Here is a 17,148-nt window from a genome sequence, read left to right as displayed (position 1 = left end):
ACCACCACAGTAAACCCATAGTATAGAATTTCTTTTATAAGAAGATTGTATTTTTTTGATTTATATCTCATTTTTTATTTTTATTTTTTTAATTTGAATGTATTTATTTTAATTGGAGGCTAATTACTTTACAATATTGTATTGGTTCTGCCACACATCAACATGAATCTGCCACGGGCATACATGTGTTCTCCATCCTGAACCCCCCTCCCACCTCCCAAATGGAAAAAAAAATGTGAGCCCATTAAAATACATGTTAAGAAAAAAGGAAAGAAATTATTACAACAATAAAACATATCTTTTAAAGCTTTGTTATAGACAGTACTTGTCTATAGGTATATGATTAGATACACCATCTCTAACTGTACTTTCTCATTGCCAGATTATCATTCCAGGCATCATTTGCCTTTTCTTCCCCCTCAGAATTTCTAAGTAAATTGAGATCATTGGATGAAAAAACATGTAATAACTAAATTGATTCTATTGACCAATTTAGGCAATTTTCCATTAGAAATGAATTCCAAGTAAAGAGATACAAATGATACATCTCAGTAATTAGAGGAGGGAATTGCAACCCGCTCTAGTATTCTTGCCTGGAGAATTCCATGGACAGAGGAGCCTGGTGGGCTACAGTCCATGGGGTTGCAAAGAGTCAGACATGACTGAGCAACTAATGCTTTTCACTTTTCAAAATATATATTAAGTAAATCATAGGGCAGGTGGTACAGTACAAATGGATGTGATGACAATTGTGAAGGCTGTTTACAAAGGGCTAAATAAATTTTGACAGGTATCAGCAGGGGTATTATCATTCTGCTACCAAGTCATTTTTTCCCGAACACCAAGGATCTCATCATATTCTTTATTTCACCTGTCTCATCTTCTCTCTTCAATAAAAACAAAGTGTAGGGAGTGAGTTATCATTTCTATTTGTGTTTCCAAAGCAAAACAGTAGACACCCAATGAGCATCTGTTATCTGTTCATCTATCACTTACAGCATGTCCTGCAGGACAACCCTTTATGTAGGCTCCATTCTTCATGGGAAGAGTTTGGCTTGTGTCACCAGCTGGGGTGCAGACACATTTCCTTATTTTGGCAAATATATTAAGCATGAGATTCTCCATACTTCTCAGAAAGTCCATAGCTCCCTATCAAGGTCCCCAGAGTCAGCTCTGACCCCTATCTCCCCTCTCTGGGCTCTGCTCAGGACACTGTGTGTGTGAGTCTCTCAGTCGTGTCCGACTCTTTGTGACCCCATGGACTGTAGCCTGCCAGGCTTCTCTGTCCATGGAATTCTCCAGGCAAGAATACTGGGGTGGGTTGCCATGCCCTTCTCCAGGGGATCTTCCTGATCCAGGGATTGAACCCATGTCTCCTTCATTGCAGTCAGATTCTTTACCAACTGAGCCACTAAGTCAGGACACTAAATCCAGTCTTCTCTGCTCTAATCCCCACAGTGAGTGTCTTTTCTGGGGTCCTCAGTGTCCTTACCCATCAGAAGATGTTGGCTGGGACCATCCCATTTCAAGCCAACAGGTTTCTTTAGCTTTTCATTTCTATATGGGATGAGAGTTTAGGTGTTTAGAAGCCTTCTGGCTCCTTCTGCAAAATGGTCATATCCACCCTAAATTCCAAAACGTTGAAAGGGTATTCTAGTTCAACTCGATGAAAAATCCATTCACTGAAGCCCAACTTGATAGTTGATCAATTTGCTGAAGGATAATTTTAGTAAATTATCAAATCTCCCAATTAACCATAAACTAATTATAATGATTTGTCAGTTTGTAACAATTTGCTGTGTGTGTGTGTGTGTGTGTGTGTGTGTGTGTGTGTGTGCACATGCGCTGTTGGAGGGAGGTATAGGGAAGGGTTGGTTCCAGAGCTTATTTCTCAGGGAACTTTGGTTGAAAAGTATCCATTTTGTCTATAAAGAAGTGTTTAATTGGCCCAAAGTTCTGAGTTAGAGGGCAGTTCAGTCTCCTCATGGGCACTTTTAATAGATTGGCCCTGTCAAAATAAAGCTTTAGCTTCAGTAGGTCTTTATGAATTTGATGGGATACAAATAAAAGAAAAATCCTCAGCTGGAGTGAGACTTATTAAATCCAAACTATGAAACAAACACCCTGTACTCTAAAATTTTCTCATCAAAAGTAATCCCATGTTTGAGTGTATTCACATGTGTAAAACTGAATGGAGTGAGGGGGAGGTTCAAGAAGGAGGGGACATATGAATGCCTATGACTGATTCATGTTGATGTATGGCAGAAACCAATGCAATATTGTAATTATCCTCCAGTTAAAAATAAATAAATTAAAAAAGACTGGAGTGAAATTAGCCAGAAAGGCAACAATGAGGTTCCTTAGTTTTGTTTTTCAATGAAAACTCTCACTTGCATTAGATTTCTTCATTTTGTGAAGGTAACACACCATGGCCCTGTGAAAAGGAATTTAAGAGTCCTTTGTTTCTTGTGTCTTAACATTCAAACTTCCTAAGACTTTAGAATGCTGAAGAAATTGAAGAGTCCTTTGTTTCCTGTGTCTTAACATTCACACTTCCTAAGACTTTAGCATGCTGATCCCTGGAAAGGAGTGAATCCATCTGCTGAGAATCTTTAAAACCAGGATGGGGAATATAAGGTGATGGGCCATCTCTTCCTCCTTTGTTGCCAGCTGCTGCTACTGCTACTGATAAGTCACTTCAGTCGTGTCCGACTCTGTGCGACGCCATAGACGGCAGCCCACCAGGCTCCCCTGTCCCAGGGATTCTCCAGGCAAGAACACTGGAGTGGGTTGCCATTTCCTTCTCCAATGCATGGAAGTGAAAAGTGAAAGTGAAGTCGCTCAGTCATGTCCGACTCCCAGCGACCCCATGGACTGCAGCCTACCAGGCTCCTCCATCCATGGGATTTTCCAGGCAAGAGTACTGGAGTGGGGTGCCATTGCCTTCCCCGGTTGCCAGCTGCAGGTATTGCTAATTCATCACAGATCTCTTTCCACCTTTAAAATCCTTCTCAAGCCTTTGTTCCAGGCAGAGCAGACCACATGGTAAACTTTGGGATGGGATAAATCTATTTGCCATCTTAGTTCTTCTTCTACTGGATTATATCAATACTCTTTCATTGACCTGTTTCTATTTGTTCTCATTCTTCCCCAGAGTTTCATATTCTCCCTCCTCTCCCCCGCCTTTTTTTTTTTTTTGCTCTACTGTAATGGTTGCTTTTTGGCTTCAGAATATGCACCTTGAATGCAGAGAATTATCCATCATTCTGCCAGCCTTTGCTTGTCCTTCTGAATTTATGTGCCGTGGGTTTGTAGCTCCATCCCTTCTTCTTGCTAACTTGCTCCCAGGAAAGCAGACCTGTCCTCCTCCAGCCCAGTGTGGGAGCAGCCTGGCTCAGAAAACTCACCTCCATCTGTTTTATGACATGTTCATTACCAGTGTGTCTTCACATCCAACAAGGGAAATCTCAGGACACTGTTAAGTCCAGGCTATAGCTTACACCTCGGATTCCACTGTGCTCCAGGCTATGGACTATTCATCTTTCTATTTACCAAGAAGCTAAAACTGCAGAATTACCTGTACCAATGTCCGAAGGACCTTTTGGGGATAAATAATCTTAGGAGATTGGAATTTATTTTCTTGGTTTTGCAGAACTGCCCACCCACCCTGGACAATAGGTCCTGGTAAGATCACGCAAGCCTTCAAAGCCATATTGAAGGTTATTTCCTCATCAGATCCTAGTGCTTTATACACATCTCTGATTTGGTCTTTCTTGCATACTTTTGGGCTTCCCCAGTGGCTCAGTGGTAAAAAATCTGCCTGCAATGCAGGAGTTGTGAGATGCAGGTTTGATTCCTGGGTTGGGAAGATCCGCTGGAGAAGGAAATGGCAACCCACTCCAGTATTCTTGCCTGGAAAATCCCATGGACAGAGGAGCCTGACAGGCTACACTCCACAGGGTCACAAAGAGTAGGACATGACTGAGCACGCACGCATGAGTCACTTTTTAATATCTTGTTCCATCCTCCCATTCAGACTGGGAGGCACTTTAGGGAGGGCACAGTTTTATTCACTTCTGTGTCCTGAGGGTAAGTCACAGAGTCTATTATCGTGGACAGCAAGGTACAGTGTGAAGAGTCAGGCTTAAGCAAGAAAGTATTCCCCAAATCCCAGTATTGACTATACTTACTGATTGTGTAGTTGTCTGTGAATTGCCTGGACCCTTTCTAGTAATTTGAATAGGCCACAGGGCTTTAAAAATTAAATAGAATAAAACATTTTTATAATGAAAAGAGCAGCCATCACCTGCTTGCCCCACCTCTGTCCTGCTTCTTAGGAGCCATCCTTTTTAACTCTTTGAACTGTTTCTTTTGGTAGTTATCTCCATATTTCTAAATATAATTTCTTATATTGCTTTTTTTTTGGCTTTACACACTTAGCATTTATTGTTGTATAGGTAAAATTAAGTAGGATTTAATTCCTTCATATATTTGCTAATTTTCTTGACAAATTTATATCACAACATGCGTTTAATGTTTTAGTAGAGTTTTCAGTATTATGACTATTTGAAGTTTGTTCTAGAACCAGATGAAACACTATGATTTTATTTTCTTTCTTATATAGCTTTTGTGTCTTGTTTCTTTTTCTGTAAAGCTTCTGGTTACCATTTTTTTTTTTTCCTTATTGCAAAATCTCCTTTATATTCATACTTTTTCTTCATATTTTGTCCCAAGAGCTCCAGCTGATCAAATCTTCTATTAAGCATTTTAAATAGTCTTTATTGACTGTTGCAACATCACTTCTGTCTTACATTTCGGTTCCCTGGCTGTGAGGCATGTGGGATCCCAACTCCCTGACCAGGAATTGAACTCAGATCCCCCACAGTGGAAGATGAAGTCTCAACCCCTGGACCACCAGGGAAGTCCCTCTAAGCATTTTAATTATTAATAACGTCATAACCATCCTTTCTAGGGTGATCCAGGTTCCCTTCTGTGTGGCATGCCTACCATCCTGGACACCTCTTGTACCCTTACCCGACTGGGGGTGTTTGTTTCCTGAATTCCACATTTTCCTATTTCTTTCCTATTTCCTATTTACTTCCTTGTTTTGCTGAAGCACATCCTTCTTTACGTCCCATAAGGTAGATAAATTTTCAGAGCCCTTGAATGTGTGAAGATACACTTATTTCCTAGTCGGGTTAGTTAGGATTGGAAGAGGCTTAACTTCAGTATTTAGGACGTACTCCCTGGTTCTGTAGCATTCGGTGTTACTCACGAGACACCCACCACTATTCTGATGATTGTCTCTTTTCTGGGAGACCATTATGCCTTGAATTGTGTGCGCATGAGTGCTAAGTCACTTCAGTCATGTCCAGCTCTTTGTGACCCCATGGACTGTAGCCTGCCAGACTCCTCTGTCCATGGAATGTTCCTCACCAGAACACTGGAGTGGGTTGCCATTTCCTCCTCCAGGGGATCTTCCCAACCCAGGGATCGAACCTGTATCTCCTGTGGTTCCTGCACTGCAGGCAGATTCTTTACCACTGAGCCACTGGGGAAGCCCTCATTGAATTGTGTTCCTTTCCCCAAAGATATATTAATATTTAAATTCTAGTCCCTGGCAACCCAGAATGTGACCTTATTAGGGAATGAAATTACTGCAGATGTAATTAGATAACTGAAGATGGGGTCATGCTGCTGCTGGGGTCATACCGGAATAAATTTGGGGCATATTTTATGGATTTTCTCTAATGGTAATAAGTGAGAAATGTTTTTTTTTTTTTTTAACCTTTTCTAGTTTATTCTCTCAAAATAGTCATATCACATTTAAAAAATCTAAATGTATGTGAGGTGGCTTTATTTATTCTTTAAAATTTTGTTTATTTTTATCTTTGGCTATGCTGGGTCTTTACTGCTGCTTGGGCTTTTTTCTAGTTTTGGTGGGTGAAGGCTAGTCTTTGCTGCAGGGTGCGGGCTTCTCTGCAGTGGCTTCTCTTGCCGTGGAGCCTGGGCTCTAGGCCCACAGGCTTCGGCAGCTGCAGCTTGAGGGCTCAGTAGCTGTGGCATGTGGGCTTAGTCACCCCACAGCATGTGGATTCCTACCCACTGGACCATCAGGGAAGTCCTTAAGTGGCTTTATTGCTATAATTATATACACTGCCCACTGCTGAGCCTAGTGATGCACAATTGTGACACTTTCTTTTTAACAAAGATTTTAGCTTTCCCTGGAGTTAATCCCTGGAGTTAATAATTACCTGTTTTTCTATTTACTTAGTTCATATATGTAAAATAATTGGAACAGTGCCTGGAAAAGAGTAAACACTATTGATGTGTTTGCTCTTCTCATTTGACTGTTTTCTCACACCCTATAACAGCTCTATTAGATTATGTAAAGCTGAGTTAATTTTCCACGTCATCAAACCCATCAAATACTCTATATATTCTACTTTTCTCTTGCAGCCTCTTGGTGCCTCCATCCTCCTGATTCTATCAGGGACCCATTGCTCTCTAAATAGATCCTTAGCTGTATGCTAGAAATCCACCCACCATTGTCCTTAGGGTTCCCTTCCCCACTCCCCTGCAATGGGTTTTCCATGCCTTGATTCACCTCCCTGTTTAATTGGAACATCTCCTCCAGTAACTTCCTGAGAAAGGGTAAGTGAGCAGGAATTGAATTTTTGAGACTTGACATGTTAAAATATTTCTCTTCCCTGATGGCTCGGATAGTAAAGAATCCACCCACAATTCAGGAGACCAGGGTTTGATCCCTGGGCCGGGAAGATCCCATGGAGAAGGAAATGGCAACCTGCTCCAGTATTCTTGCCTGGAGAATTCAATGGACAGAGGAGCTTGGTGGGCTGCTGTCTGTCGCGTCACAAAGAGTTGGACACGACTGAGTGACTAACACTACATCAATTTATAATCTGGGTAGTGTTGAAATTATTTTCCCTCAGAATTTTGAAGTAATTTCTCCATTTTCTTGGCTCCCTTATGTTCCTATGAAGAAGTCCAATGCCATTCATATTCCCATATTTTTAATATAATTTAATGTGTATTATCTGTTCACAGTATGATTAAATTAGAAATGAATAATAAAGAGGCTTCTAAGAATCAACTTCTATTGGAATATTCAAAATGAGAAGCTACATAATACATAAGTTAAAAGAAATAAACCACAGCAAAAAAGAAGTTAAGACATATAAAAACTGAGAAGACATAGATTAAAAGATACAGAGAAAAATATATATATTTATAGATTCTTATAAAATGAAATTCAAAAATGTTTTTTAGTGAGCTAATAATTCCAAGTCAAGGGTAAAAAGTAAAGGACTGCTGTTATCAAAGGGATAACAGAACTGCAAGTAAAAAAATACAACTGGTAATTGAAGAGAAAAATTGAGGAACATTTAGGAGATTCCTTTGTTCTGAAGTTTTACAGTGATATACTTTAGTGTGTTCTTCGCATCAGGTGGCCAAAGTACTGGAGTTTCAGCTTCAGTAGACTCATTGGAAAAGACCCTGATGCTGGGAAAGATTGAAGGCAGGAGGAGAAGGGGACGACAGAATGAGATGGTTGGATGGCATCATCGACTCGATGGACATAGGTTTGAGCAAGCTGTAGGAGTTGGTGATGGACAGGGAAGCCTGGTGTGCTGCAGTCCATGGGGTCACAAAGAGTTGGACACGACTAAGCGACTGAAGAGAACTTTAGTTTAGGACTTTGGACTTATATCTTTTTTTACTTATGACTCAGGGAGAATTTTTGTTATCTCCATTCCAGGAAATGTTCTTGCATGTTTTTCTATGATAATATCCTCCTATTTTCTCTGATCTCTCTGGAAACTCTTATCATTAGGATGTTCAACCTCTTGGATTAATCTTTTAATTTTCTTGTTTTTCCTTTCTCCCCCAACCCCCGCTTGTCTTTTTATTCTGCTTCCTGGGAAACTTTCTTGACTTTATTGTAAAGTACTTTTTTTGAATCTTTTAAAAAAAAATTGAGTTATCATATTTTTAATTTCCAGGAATTCTAACTTATTCTCTGAATGTACTTTTTTTGTGATTGCATTTTTCTTGCTTTATAGATTACAATATTGCCCCTTATTTCTCTGCTCATAGTAGTTACATTTTCTTTGAAGTTTTTCATGCTCTCTACATTAATTCTGTTGCCTCTTTGTTCAGATTTCTTTTATCAAGTAGGATGTTTTCCCTGATTTTTTGGAATTAATTGTCTGTTCATCTTTATGAGTAAGGTATTTAAATCCAGATATAGACCCTGAGTGCACTGGTGATCTCCAAAGAAGGCCTGTAGAGGCCAGAGGAAAGTTTTCATTTGAGATTTGTGAGTCTTTTCCTGCTTTTTAAGTTTGTTTTTCTGCAGGGCTCTGTGCTCTGTGTGCTTCCATGGTGTCTGACTCTTTGCAAACCCATGGACTGTAGCCCGCCAGGCTCCTCTGTCCATGAGATTCTCCAGGCAAGAATACTGGACTGAGTTGCCATTTCCTCCTCCAGGGGATCTTCCCGACCCAGGGATCAAACCTGAGTCTCTTGAATCTCCTGCGCCGTCAGGCAGGTGCTTGGGTACTTTCTCATTGTCACACAATGATCCTCAAATCAAGGGGCTGCTCACCAACCCCATCTCATTTATATATACAAGAGTTTACTTTTAACCTATTTTCAGCAGAGTATAGCCTCAAGGAGGAAAAAAAAAACAAAAACCCATGGTGTCTTAGAGGGTAAGATAGGGTTGGGACGGGGACCCATGGGTCTAAATTGTTAATATTGGAACTTTCAACCACTTTTCTGTGTTTAGCTGCCCACCCTATCCTTGAGCCTCTTTTGATACCTGGTCCTGTTATACTCTTGTCTGGAGAATCCCATGGATGGAGGAGCCTGGTATGCTACAGTCCATGGGGTCGCAAAGAGTTGGACATGACTGAGTGACTTCATTTCATTTTTCATTTCCTGTTAGTTTTCAAGCTTTTCTCTGTTCCTGGAGGGGTGAATTGGGTTGATTCCTCTCTTTACAGGCACTTAGGATTGACGTGTTTTCTCTGCTAAGTCATTTGTTTTTCTCCGTCTGTAGTCCATCTTCTCATATAGCATGTTAAGATGTCTCTTTGTTTCTTTGAAGAAGAAGTGCATTGATTTTTTTCTACTTCTTATTGTTATTGGGGGGAAATTTTGGAAGGAGAAGATGGCTGAAATGGATTTACTCTGCCATCTTAAAATGAGAACCTTTCTTGTGGAAGCTTTTAGAGACTTTTCTTTATCGTCATGCTTTAAAATGTGATAACCTGTTAGAAAAATATTAGGCCATGGAGCTGTGTCTCTTTCCTATGTTTTTTTTTTTAAAGCTCTTTCTATTTTTAGCTGTTATGCTCAGAGAATCCTAAATTCTCAACTAGGGATCCTTTGGGAGGAGGGATCACTCAAAATCTTCAGTTGAAAAGAACAAGCAGGTGTTCTGCCCGAAGGGGAGGTGTAGGGTGGGGAAGGCAGGTTACACACTTGGGTGGCAGTGCTCTGCGCACAGAGGGTGCGGCTGGGGAGGAAGGGAAACTATTCCGAGCCCAGGTTTTTGGCTAGTGTCTCTGGTTCCAGCCCTCTATCTTGGTGAACCTTGGTTTCAACCTCCTAGTGGTCTCACCACGTCTGGGCTTCTCCAGAGTTTTGTGTTACAGGATATCATTTTTTCACACACATGTCACTCTGCTAATGCACAAAGCTGAGTCTCCATCCATCCTGTGCCATCAGTCACCTTTCTCCATGCCATTTCCTGGGACCTGAATGAAATTCCTTAACGGCAAAAGGATTTTCTGCAAGTACTATCTTCACTGTGAGTTTAAATATTTTTTACTTCTGTGCAGTTGTAGAAATTGAGAGAACAGAGTCTGAAGATGCCGTGCTCAGAAAGTGCCACTGCTTTTTAACTGTAAATCTTTAGGCAAACTAGTTAGCATCTCTCTGCCTCAATTTTTTAATCTGTAAAGCAAGAATAATAATAAGACTTCCCTTGTAGGATTTTGTGAGCCTTAAATGAGGTAATCCAGGTAAAGAAAGGAAAATTTGACATGTATTAATAAGCTGACTCATAGCTGACCTTTCAAAAATGTCATTCATCACTATTTCAGTGCAATACTAGCATGGAGAAAAATACAAGCTTATTTCAACCCACTGTCATTTACTGGAAGTCTGATGAGCTTTCCTGAGGTTTACATATTTCACACAACTGTTTGAGGAATAAACTAATGTATGGAAAACACATAGCACACGGCAGACCCACAGTTGTTAACAGTCACTGAAAAGGTCTTTGTTGAATGACTATTGAAGATAGAGTGTTATATAGGGAAGCAATGCCAAGCCTAGGTGTTGGATGACATGCATTTAGTCCTCCTTGCCACTGTCTTTCTGTGACTCAGACAAATCAATGAACCTTTCTCAGCCTGTTTCTTCTTCTGAGAATAGGGATAATAATAGCAGATAGTTTTTTAAAAATATAAATTTATTTATTTTAATTGGAGGCTAATTACTTTACAATATTGTAGTGGTTTTGCCTTATATTGACATGATTTGATTGACGCATTTGAATTGTGGTGTTGGGAAAGATTTTTGAGAGTTCCTTTGACTGCAAGGAGATCAAACCAGTCAATCCTAAAGGAAATTAACCCTGAATATTCATTGGAAGGACTGATGGTAAAGCTGAAGCTCCAATACTTTGGCCACCTGATGTGAAGAACTGACTCGTTGGAATGACCCTGATGCTGGGAAAGATTGAAGGCAGGAGGAGAAGGGAACGACAAAGGATGAGATGGCTGGATGGCATCACTGACTCAGTGGACATGAGTTTGAGCAAACTCTGGGAGTTAACGATGGACAGGGAAGCCTGGTGTGCTGCAGTCCAGGGAATTGCAAAGAGTCGGACACGACTGAGCGACTGAACTGAACTGAACTGAATGATATTATAATGATGAGTTCTATGATAAGTTTATACAAGCTATAAAGTGCTTTATAAGAGAAAAACAAATATGGTATATTAATGCATGTATATGGAATCTAGAAAAATGGTAGAGATGATCTTATTTACGAAGCAGAAATAAGAGACACAGACAGAGAAAACAAACATGTATGGATACCAAGGAGGGAGGTGGGATGAACTGGGACACTGGGATTGACACATGTAAACTGTTGATACGATGGATAAAACAAATAATTAATGACTACTGGATAGTACAGGGAACTCTACTCGATGCTCTGTGGTGACCTAAATGGGGAAGAAATCCAGAAAAGAGGGAATTTATAGCTGATTCACTTTGTTGCATGGCAGAAACTAACATTGTATAGTAATTATACTTCAATAAAAATTGATTTAAAAGAAGAAAGAGAAAGAGGAAGACCCAACCCCAAAGTGCTTTATAAAAACTACTACAGTATATGAAGGTGTGCCTGCCCACACGTGAGCACGTGAGTTAGGCAGTTTGAAAGATGAGATGTGAGCACCCTTATGATGTCAGAGGGGCCAGGACATTCCACCGACTCTTAAAATTGTTGCTTACTCCAGATATGGTAACAAGGTGTTTGTGCCCAAGAACAGTTTATTAGTGCCGCCGTCTCCAGACTTGTGTTCAGTGCTTATCCACTGTCTGTGGTTCTCAGTGAATCCAGTCAACAGAAAAGGCCGCCCATCACGGGTCAGAGGGAAGGACTTCCTGCCAAGTTGTTTCTTTCACTGAAGTTCACCAGACAGAATTTGGATTAAAAGGAAGAGACCAGAGGCTACCTATCTCTGGGTCTTTGCCTGGAGACCCAAGATTACAGATACATTCCTCAGAACCAAGAGAATTCCAAATTGTTTTTTGGCAGGGGGCGCTGTCAAACAACCTATTTTTTTTTTTTTTCGTAATTTTCTCAATCAGCACTAAGCAAAGTTCATAAATGACCAGTGAGAGAATAAGATAATGAGATGGAAATCTAATCCCCAAGCAGCTCCCACCAAACTCGCAAGAAACAGCTGCTATGTCAACTTCTGGGGAACCCTCCTCAGCGCCCAGGTCATCTCTCTTTCCCTCCAACAGACCCAAGCACTGACTTTCTCCATGGAGACTGTTTACGGGGAAGCTAATTAGTTTTCCTCATGCAAAAGCCCACTTTTGACTTTGCAGCTGTGCTCAGCCTCATGGGGGAGACTAGATCTGACTTTCAGCACTCCTGACTGTACATTGGATGGCCTAAAAATACTCACAAATTGGTCTTCTCTTTCCCAATCGGGTTGGGCTCTCATCGAGAGGCAAACCCTTCTGAGAATTCTGCGGGACTATTACTTCCCAAGGATGGCATCAGCTATAAATAGCAGTGCCTTCCAGGTAGTGTGCTGCTGGCTGGCAAGCTCTGAGCTTGCATTATTCCAGGGAAGATTGAATGCCACTGGAGGATTCTGGGAACGAGAAGGCTGGCCTGGCTCTTGGGGCTTGGAAAAAGTTACAGGGATCCTCCCTGGAGCCCCTTCTCTGTACCAGCTTCTCTCCCAGCTGGGCATGGGGGCAACACATATGCATAAGACAAGCTTCAGCTTTTCAGGATCTTGTTGCAGACAGTAGAGCTGCCCAGTAGGCATGAAGGGCAAGTCAGAGTTATAATTTAAAAATTTCTAGCAGCCATATTTTTAAAAGTACAAAGAAACAGGCAAAATTCATTTTACAATATTTTACATTCCCCTGTTTTGGGAGGGTATCTCCACTGTGGTTGATTTTCGTTATTTGGCATGCTCCTAAAAGTCGTAAGCTGAACTAAGAGGTAGACAGACAGAAGTGTCTGCCTCCTCCCCACTCCCTGCTACTCAGCTCCTAGTCCAGCAGTCTTTATACTCTGTTTTGGTCCATTCCCTTAGTAGTTTCTGGTTAATTTTTCCTGCCCTCATCCTATCCTTTTTCAAAAATGAGCAGATATGCTTTTAAAGAATGACCTGGAGGGATGGGATGGGGGACGGGAGAGAAAATAGGGAGGGAGGGGATGTTTGTTTAATTGTGGCATATTTGCCTTGCTGTATGTCAGAAATCTGGACAACATTGTAGAAATTAAAAAAAAAAAATTCCTTCCTTTCCTATTGGAAGGGTCCACACCATATATAATCTTTGGCACTTGGCTAATTTTGACTTAAAAGTACATCCTGGAAATCTCGCCATATTGGAACACAAAGATGTCTCATTCTTCTTCTTCTTCTTTTTTTTTTTTTTGGCCATGCTACTCAGCTTGCGGGATCTTAGTTCCCCTGACCAGGGATTAAACCTAGGCCCACAGCTGTGAAAGCTCAAAGTCCTAACCACTGGATCACCAGGGAATTCCCAAAGATTTCTTATTCTTAATTGCAGCTTCAGAGCCCTTCATTATATGGATACGCCAGACTTATCTCAACCATTCTCTGTGTTAGGTGTTCTAACATTTTGCAATTACAAACCATGTTCATGATTTTAAATACAAGTTGTGCAGCCTCCACCTGCCGCCCTCCAACACCAAACAATTTTCTGACTCCAGCTGAATGTCTTGCAATTCAACTCAATTCTGACACTGCCTACGGGGAGATAGCATCAGATCCCGCAGATTAAGGGCTTAGTCCTACAAGACTGTCGCCCCTCCCTAGCCCCCACATCAGATACTAATAGCAAGTCCAGAATTGTTACCTGTGCTTCTGATGGCGCGGCTGTAGAGTCGAGGTTCCAACAACCCCTTATGTTGGATTAATTTGCTAGAGCGGGTCACCAAACTCAGAGAAACATTTTTCGTACTAGATGACTGATGTACTGTAAAAGATATAACTTGGGAACAGCAGATAGAAGAGATTCACTGGCCAGTGTATGGGGGCAGGGCAGAGGAGCTCTGATGCTCTCCAACCTCTGAATGCGTCACTCTCCCTGAATCTCCACGTGCTCACCAGCCCAGAAGCTCTATATTCTCTTTTTAGACTAAGCCTTTGAAATGTGTGTATTTTAACACATTTAGCACATCTCTCTTGGGAGTCTTAACTTTTCATTGGAATGACTTGAGTTTTACTTAAATTTCCTGAAACTTGCTGTAGAAAGAGTGGATTCACAACCCAGGTTATTTCAAACATCCTTACAAATTTTCCAACAGCTGAATTGAATATCGCTTTTATAATTTCTGTTTAAATTAATTAAAACAAAATAATGTGATTCATTAGTGGCACTGGCTACATTTCAGGTGCTCACCAGTGACACCTGAGCAGTGGTTGCTACATTGGATGGTGCAGGTCTATAATAAAGAGGCTGTAAGGTGAGCCCCCCCTGCCTGGCAAGAGTTGGGGGCAGGTGAGGGAAGGAGAAGGAGGAGAATGGTCCAGCAGTCTGGGCATAGCGAGACATGCAACAGGGCAGGAAGGCCCACAGGTGGAGTCTCAGTCACTCTTAGAAGGGAAAGGGCGGGGAGCTGGTGAGAGCTGGCTGCAGCAGAGCTGCTCTGCGGAACTCCGCTGTCCCTTGGGCTCGTCTGGAACCACTGCGAGCCTGCTTCCAGATTAGAATGCATGACTGAAGCTCCTTTTTGATTTCCTTTCTTTTGGCCAACTGGGTATCTCCTCATAATTGAAGCTGGAGCTGTTATTTGTTAAGAATATCAGATATTTTACACATCCTGATTGCACTTGTTTTCATCTTTGCAATAACCCTCAGGGAAGAATTATTATTTGCAATTCCCAATAAGGAAACTGAGGCTAACGGAAGTTCAGTTAACGCTCCCAGGTTTAGCCAGGTTTGAATGTAGGTGGGTCTTACTCCAAAGCCTGTGCTCTTTTAATTCATTTTCTCATTCATTTATTCACTCACAGAGGTGAGGAAGGCAGACAAATGTCCTGCTTGCATGGAGTTTTCGTTCTTTCTTCTCCTTTTTAAAAAAATATTTACCTACTTATTTTTAAATTTGGCTTCTCTGGGTGTTAATTGCAGCATGCAGGATCTTTATTTTATTTTATTTTATTTTTCATGCAGGATCTTTAGTTGCAGCACTTGAACTCTTAGTTAGAGCATGTGGGTCTAGTTCCCTGACCAGGGATCGAACCTGGGGCCCCTGCATTGGGAGTTCAAAGTCTTATCCACTGGACCACCAAGGAAGCCCCTGGAGCTGTCTTTATAACAGGAGAGGTATACAGGCATAAATAAGAAACGGTTACAAGTGTGGCATTTACATAGAGATAAATTTTTATGAAGATAAAAATGGTTGGGGTGGGGGATATTTTAGACTAGGTAATTCAGGAAGCCTCTCTTAAGGGGTTGGCATTTGAGTTGACACATAAATGAGAAATTGTAGTCAGCCCACAGGAAGATCTGAGCAAAGGGATTGTTCATCCTCTCCAGATAACCTGAAAGTCATACTCATGTACAAAGGCTCTGTTTTCAGTCTGATCACCTATTCTCATATAATCATGGAAAGCAAGGAGTCAGGGTCAGAAGTAGATTTAGCTGGCGTTTAATCCCATAGAATATCTAATTTCTGTGCAAGGCTTTGCTGTTTATAATTGTCAAATGATATTTGGAAAGGCCTTGCGAGGTAGGAAAGCATGTACATTTGCCCCAATCTTTCAGCTAACAGGTAAAGAGAGATTTTGTTCCTTTCAGGGCAGTTTTTTGCTCTTAAATTCCTTACCCACTGAGCAAGGTCTGTGCTAGTTTATTAAGTCTGGCACATGGTAGAAACCCAATGGCTGTTTGCTGAATAGGAACCTGGAGATTTTAAACTTCTTCCTGGTTGTCCAGGATCCTGTAACACATGCCTCCCTTCCACCTACAGAATGAGTCTACATTCTGAGGGAGTAACTTGCTTTCGAAATCTGGTTCCTCTCTCTCCTTTACCGAAATTACCTTATCCATGCTCAGTTTTACCAGAACTTGAAGTGAGAGTCGTTAAACTGAAAAATAATATATTTATGTATTCAAAGTTTCTTCCTTCGCCAAAAAATTTAAGATGGTTTAAAATGAAAGTTTCTTAGACAGTAATGAGATTAAAGTAAATATACTGGATAGGGGAAAAAAACCTACTTGAATAGGAGAAAATAATGACAAAGTATATATATGATAAGGTGTTAATGTCCAAAATGTATGAAAGACCCAGACAACTTAATAGCAAAAAATCAAAACCAGATTACAGAATAGGCAGAGCATTTGAATAGATGTTTTTCTAAAGAAGACAGACAATGGCCAAGAGGCACTTGCAAAGATGCTCAACCTCCTTAATTATCAGGAAAATGCAAATCAAAAGCACAATGAGATACCGCCTGTCAGAATGACTTACCAAAAAGACAACAAATAAGAAGCGCTGGAAAGGATGTGGAGAGAAGGGAACCCTTGTGCACTGTTCGTGGGAATGTAAATTGGCGCAGCCACTATGGAAAACAGTATGGAGAGTTCCTCAAAAGAGTGAAAACAGAACTGAGCAGAGCTGTACCTGATCCAGCAATTCCACTTTTGGGTTTTCCACTCTCATCCTAGCTCACATCCAGCCTTTAGCAGTTTCTTGGCTCTTTCAGCTGCCTGTACCGTGCCTGAGTTCCCAGATTGCGCTAGTGGTGAAGAACCCACCTGCCAATGCAGGAGATGCAGGAGCCATGGGTTCGTTTCCTGGATCGGGAAGATCTCCTGGAGGAAGGCATGGCAACCCATTCCAGTATTCATGCCTGGAGAATCCCATGGAACGAGGAGCCTGGAGGGCTATGGTCCACAAGATTGCAAATAGTCAGACACGACTGAAGAGACTTAGCACGCATGCAGCGGGCCCAGCATCTCTGTCTTCTGTGGTCTGCCCCAGGTGAGCTAGGTTTCCAGGTCTGTCTTTCCTTGAATTTCAAGTTACCTGTTAGTCCCGTGACCTCAGATGTCTGATGGGTTCAAGAAAGCCAATATTTTGTATGTTATCCCACTTATTCTTGTTGTTAGGATTGAAGCGATGCTCTTTCCAGCTTTTATATATCTTAGGCCTAAATTCTCTGATTGTTTTTGTTTTTTTAACAACAAATCAATGAAAAAGAGATGTCTATATTCTCATTCACCAAAGTATCTCTCTCCATTATTTCTTGGAACTTACCCCAGTAAGGCTTGTACCCTCATCCTATATAAAAAAAAAAATTTTTTTTAAGGTTCCAATAAT

The 17,148-nt window shown here is 41.1% G+C and overlaps 1 non-coding gene across 1 annotated transcript; it reads right to left on the bottom strand.

The window, feature by feature from the left end:
• Positions 1–15,045: 15,045 nt before the first annotated feature.
• On the bottom strand, positions 15,046–15,118 carry TRNAG-CCC (transfer RNA glycine (anticodon CCC)). The gene has a single exon. It is a non-coding gene; the product is annotated as a tRNA-Gly (tRNA).
• Between the last annotated feature and the right edge of the window lie 2,030 nt (positions 15,119–17,148).

Source organism: Bos mutus, chromosome 14 (genome assembly GCF_027580195.1).
Source record: "Bos mutus isolate GX-2022 chromosome 14, NWIPB_WYAK_1.1, whole genome shotgun sequence".
NCBI classification, from domain to species: Eukaryota; Metazoa; Chordata; class Mammalia; order Artiodactyla; family Bovidae; genus Bos; species Bos mutus.
The sequence above is the reverse complement of the archived record's forward strand: the minus strand, read 5'-3'. Positions and strand labels throughout refer to the sequence as shown.